The sequence below is a fragment of the Oncorhynchus nerka genome, linkage group LG11, assembly GCF_034236695.1.
Source record: "Oncorhynchus nerka isolate Pitt River linkage group LG11, Oner_Uvic_2.0, whole genome shotgun sequence".
Taxonomy (NCBI): domain Eukaryota; kingdom Metazoa; phylum Chordata; class Actinopteri; order Salmoniformes; family Salmonidae; genus Oncorhynchus; species Oncorhynchus nerka.
This window is the reverse complement of record NC_088406.1, coordinates 62102161-62108849: the sequence shown is the minus strand read 5'-3', so window position 1 is coordinate 62108849 and position 6689 is coordinate 62102161.

The window sequence follows — 6689 nt, the reverse complement described above, 5'->3', positions numbered from 1 at the left end:
TTCTAATGTAATGGATTTGTTTGCCACCGCAAGTCTAGATAGCACTAGCTGCATTGTGACTACAACAGTGACGTTTGAGTCCTCTAGGTATATTTCTTTCTACAGCATGGGCATATCTCTGGGTGACGTGGACATCCCCATGCATGCACCTCATCAACTTATGACTATTTCAATATTGTATCATCCCTTTCTCTGGGCTCTGTCTGTAATCATAACCTGTAGTATATTCCAGGAATAATGAATCATAACCAGTAGTATCTACCAGGAATAATGAATCATAACCTGTAGTATCTACCAGGAATAATGAATCATAACCAGTACTCTACCAGGAATAATGAATCATAACCTGTAGTATATACCAGGAATAATGAATCATAACCTGTAGTATATACCAGGAATAATGAATCATAACCTGTAGTATCTACCAGGAATAATGAATCATAACCAGTTGTATATACCAGGAATAATGAATCATAACCTGTAGTATCTACCAGGAATAATGAATCATAACCTGTAGTATCTACCAGGAATAATGAATCATAACCAGTACTACTACCAGGAATAATGAATCATAACCTGTAGTATATACCAGGAATAATGAATCATAACCTGTAGTATCTACCAAGAATAATGAATCACAACCAGTTGTATATACCAGGAATAATGAATCATAACCATTATTATATACCAGGAATAATGAATCATAACCAGTAATATCTACCAGGAATAATGAATCATAACCAGTAGTATATACCGGGAATAATGAATCATAACCAGTAGTATCTACCAGGAATAATGAATCATAACCTGTAGTATCTACAAGGAATAATGAATCATAACCAGTACTATATACCAGGAATAATGACTCATAGAATAATAATAGCTGTTTGGTGAATCTATGAATTATGTATGACCACTGGAGTCTTTGCCACTCAAAATATTTTTTTGATAGAATATTTAGATATTTATTTCATCACTCCAAATCTTGCCAAAGCATATTCTGTAGGAGGGGTTCATATGAATTAAAAATAATTTGACATGATTTATATGAATCAGGTCATGAACATATGGACTTTGAAATGAACAAGGGAGAGGTTAAATGTAGGCTAAGTCTGGCATAAGCTTATTCCCAGACTTTACAGTAACTCTGTTGCCGTGGTTTTAGGTAGTCTCTGTATAGGCTATTCCGGCCATCACGACACTGCTGCCCAGGTGAAGAGCTTGTGATCTCCATACAGAACCACAGCACCATGCCTTTCGGAAAAGCTCCCCTCAGCCTCAGAAGATGCCCTTCTGGAGGAATGCCGTAATAGAGTCATTATAACCTAATGTAGACCTATTTGCCTACTAACAAAATAAAGTGCAGAGCATGCGTTCTAAAACAAGCTCTAGACTTTTTGTTTTGGGAATTAAACCAAAAGGTGAATTGTAGTAGGCTAGGAGTTGGAGGGTTGTTGGAGGGAGCCGACCTTGATTGCACAGGTTCTACTTGGCAGCAGACACTTTATCTCCATTTTGCCCACGCTTGTTGCACTTTATGGTCACGGTGTCCGAAAACAAACACTTCGTTTTTTTGGTTAGGATCATGAGGCGAGCGAGGGTGTGTGGCATTGTACAAAAGAGAAGGTGATCATTTAAACGGCCAATAGGTCTGTGATGTTGAAGCTTTAAAAAGCTTGACACGATGTAAACTCACAGATGAGGAAGTCATTCAACTGAATTATTAATAGTGTGACATCGCCCTCTGCTGGACAATATGATTCTCACCACACAGATTTACGCAATGGTTTAATTTCCGGTAGTAAAAAAATATTTTCAAAAAGTGCAGTAATCATCAAGTGTAAAACAGATTCATGTCATAAGCTAACTATGACATGAATCTGTTTAATGCTTGATGATGATTTTTTTTATTTATTAATAATTTAATAAATATATATATATATTAACTTGGGGGGTGGGGGGAGCAGTTGGGGAACTCTGTGATTAAGCAATTTGTGTATATATATATTGAACAAGCATGGGAAACAGTGTTTAAACCATTTACAATGAAAGCCTTATTTGGGTTTTACAAATTATCTTTGAAAGACAGGGTTCTGAAAAAGGGATGTTTCTTCATAAAAAGAAAACGTGGTCTGCCACTGCGAGGACGATCAGCTGGCCGTCCTGTCTCCCTGTAGTGCTGTCTTAGGCGTCTCACAGTACAGACATTGCCATTTATTGCCCTGGCCATATCTGAAGTCCTCACGCCTCCTTGCAGCATGTCTAAGGCATGTTCACGCAGATAAGCAGGGACCCTGGGCACCTTTCAGGGTTCCTACTGGGGCCCCTCAGGGGTGCCTGCTTAGTCCCCTCCTGTACTCCCTGTTCACCCACGACTGTGTGGCCAAATATGACTCCAACACCATCATTAAGTTTGCTGACGACACAACAGTGGTAGGCCTGATCACCAACAACGATGAGGCAGCCTATAGGAGGTTAGAGACCTGGCAGTGTGGTGCCAGGACAACAACCTCTCCCACAATGTGAGCAAGACAAAGGAGCTGATCGTGGACTACAGGAAAAGGCGAGTCGAACAGGCCCCCATTGACATCGACAGGGCTGTAGTGGAGTGGGTCAAGAGTTTCGACTTCCTTGGTGTCCACCACCAGCAAACTATCATGGTCCAAACACACCAAGACAGTCATGAAGAGGGCACAACAACACCTTTTCCCTGTCAGGAGACTGAAAACATTTTGCATGGGTCCCCAGATCCTCAAAAACTTCTACAGCTGCACCATCGAGAGCATTCTGACCGGTTGCATCACCGCTTGGTATGGCAACTGCTCGGCATCTGACCGTAAGGCGCTATAGAGGGTAGTACGTACGGCCCAGTACATCGCTGGTGCCAAGCTTCCTTCCATCCGGGACCTATATAATAGGCAGTGTCAGAGGAAGGCCCCAAAAATTGTCAGAGACTCTAGTCACCCAGAAAACAGTTATAGACTGTCTTATGGCTTGGGAGTAGAAAACAGTTATAGACTGTTTTCTGCTGCCGCACATCAAGCGGTCAAGTCTAAGACCAAAAGTCTCCTTAACAGCTTCTACTCCCAAGCCATAAGACTGCTGAACAATTAAATGGCCACTGGAATATTTACATTGAACCCCCCCCCATTTGTTTTGTACACTGCTGCTACTCGCTGTTAATTATCTATATCTATGCATAGTCACTTCACCCCTACCTACACGTACAAATTACCTCCACTAACCTGTACACCTGCACATTGACTCGGCACCGGTACCCCCTGTATATAGCCTCATTATTGTTATTTTATTGTGTTTATTATTTTTTACTTTAGTTTATTTGGTAAATATTTTCTTAACTCTTCTTGAACTGCGCTGTTGGTTTAAGTAAGCATTTCACGGTAAGGTCTACACTTGTTGTATTCTGCGCATGTGACAAAGTTTGATTTGAATTCTCAATCAGATGAGATGCACAGCTAACTCAAATGTAATTTAATTCATACATGTAGGCACTAATTATAGCTAATATTATAATTCTCTCTTGCCATTCCCAAACCTGAAGCACCCTGTCCCCAGCAGGAAAGACCAGGAAAATGTGTTAGCTTAAGGTACAACTTCCTATTGAGGAAATGTAAGATATTTCGATTTTCTGACACGAATAGAAGCATATACGAGCAATCAATGACATTCGTTTTAGTAAGCCTCTTTTCCATCAGCAGTTGTCATAAAGTGCTTATACAGATACCCAGCCTAAAACCCCAAAGAGCAAGCAATGCAGATGTAAATCAAATCCAATTGTATTTGTGACATGTGCCGACTACAACAGGTCAAAGACCTTACTTACAAGCCCTTAACTCCCGTTCAGCATGATATTCCATACTGGCATTCAGCTCCGCTTTCAATAGACCCCCCTTCTTTAGCATCTGCTCTAGACATTGAATATACTGGTCATCCACTGCATTAGGAGCCATGTCCATTTTCTTTACCACAGCAGTAACTTAAAGAATGTAGAGTAGTTAAACATATTATTTCAACCAAGAAAAACTGTCAAATTACCCATGTGGGACCCAACTTTTCATGACAATTTCTAATTCTCTTAATAACTATAACTCTTTACACTCAGGGGAATTGGCCTTTATGGCGAGGGCCAAATTGAAATGTTTCTCACAAAAAAAAAATATGAGACGCCTATGCATAACCATGGTAACACTTTGGAGATGAGGAAATGGTCATAACAAAGGTGAGGACACAACAGTCAACCTGACACAATACAGAATCCCCCAAAAATGTATGTACCAAGGCCATTCCCTGGCTACCCATCCACATCGCTCCAGCCAAACTGATGTTTGTTCTCCACAATGAATGAATGTAGCGATTTAAAAACTAGGCAACCAAAGACCAGAGAGAGAGAGATGACCTGGAGGGAGTTCCAGTCCTCAGCTTTTTATGAAGCAGAAAAGCAGAGATGAGTGGCTGACAAGGAAAAATAAAGACAACATGCATCTCTCTCTCTCACACTGTAACGATTGTCGTCGGGAGAAGGAGAAGAGGGGGCGGCAGGGTAGCCTAGTGGTTAGAGCGTTGGACTAGTAACCGAAAGGTTGCAAGTTCAAATCCCCGAACTGACAAGGTATCCCCGAACTGACAAGGTGCCTGTTCAGGGGCAGATCTGTCGTTCTGCCCCTGAACAGGCAGTTAACCCACTGTTCCTAGGCCGTCATTGAAAATAAGATTTTGTTCTTTACTGACTTACCTAGTAAAATAAAGGTAAAAATAATAATAATGAAAAAATATATAAAAAAAGAGGACCAAGGTGCAGCGTGGTAAGTATTCATAATACTTGTAATAAATATGAATACTTGAACAAAGAACAACAAGACAAACAAACAGTTCTGCAAGGTGCAATACACACAAAACAGAAAACAACTACCCACAAATCATAGTGGGAACACAGGCTACATAAGTATGGTTCTCAATCAGAGACAATGATTGACAGCTGCCTCTGATTGAGAACCATACCAGGCCAAAAGCAGAAATACAAAACATAGAATAAAACATCGAATGCCCACCCCAATTCACACCCTGACCAAACTAAAATAGAGACATAAAAAAGGAACTAAGGTCAGGATGTGACACACACACACACACACACAGTCTATAAATATGTAAATACATTGCAAGATATCTAGGCCTAAAACTCTATAGAGTGCAGTAAAACATGTTTATCATTAATAGCTGACAGAATTCTATAATGAATACATATTACAAAAATAATACATAGAGTGACCAGTAGTTACAGTATTGTGATTGTTTAATTACTCAACAAGTAGTGCCCCAAGGTGGGATTGAACCATGTCTCAAAAGCAGCAGAAAAGGTCAACTAGGGTCACAAAAATGTCCTTTACGTCTATACACGTCACGTCTGGCCCGGATAGCTGCAACAAAAAAATATGCTAAACTAGGTGACATTAGCTGGCTAGCAAGTAGAGGTAGCTAGCTAAATGCTTGCACGCTCAAGCTAGCTAGCTAGCTATCAATGTTGTTGGATAGCTGGGAAAAAAACATGCTAAACTAAGCGGCATTGTGCAACAGCATATTTTACACATGATTTCAATCTAAAACTGCTAATAACTCACCTGAGCACTGTTGAGACTTAGCTAGGCAGACAGGTCAGAACAGGTGTCTGTCTGCTCGTCGATTTGTTTTGCTAGCTTTACAACAGCACACAGAACCAATTATTGTATGAGCATTGGACATGTACTTAATCAATTTGTTCCATAGACGGTAGAGTCAACAACTCACTGCAAAAAAATATTATTTAGTGTACAGACTACCGGTACACATGTTTGCATTTCTGATTAAAAGAGATGGGACAGACAGTAGGTGAAATTTAGTATAAAAGTCTAGCTCCTTTTCTTATTATAATAAAGTCACATTGTTGGCCAGGCCCTCAGGCAGTCTTTTATTTATTTTAATTTCAAAAGGCCCAAGTGCAAAAAGTACAAATACGAATGTCAAAATATGCAGCAGGAAATATTACACCCTGAGACAAAATGAGTCCTTCCTTCCTGATAAACTTGACCCAAATTCCAAAGCCACAAGACCACAATATAATTTGTCTTAAGATAAATCATCAAAATACATGCTGTAGGACTATGGCATTCAGGTTTATTATATATGATACTGTAATCAGACACTGAAACACACTGAGCAAGAAAAGCATTCAGAGCAGCTTATTTTCACCAGACCATTTAGGTTGTCATGTTTCTTTTCTTGGTCTTGTGATGAGTGATGCAAACTGTCAGTATCATCCCCAACAGACCCAGTCCAACTACAGCTGCATGCAGATGAGCGAAGGAGAGCCCGGAGGTACAACTACACAATGCAGGCGAAGCTAAAAGGAGAAGTATATGAGAGAGGCAGGGGTTAACGTTACCTGCTGATATTATGTTACATTGCATGGCTCATTTTTGTTAGTGTTGAATGGAGTAAGAAACAGCATTTAAGTTGCAATATCATTTAGTTTCTAGATTTATGTTACCTTGTTCATAAGTGGTAGAAGATTCATTTATAGCTTCAAGGCCAGACACTGAAAAATAGTGACATAAATTACTTCTGAGATCAGTTGATGATTAGGTGTACCACCAGTGATGATGAATAGGCTTGTAAACTTCAAAAGTCATAGTTGG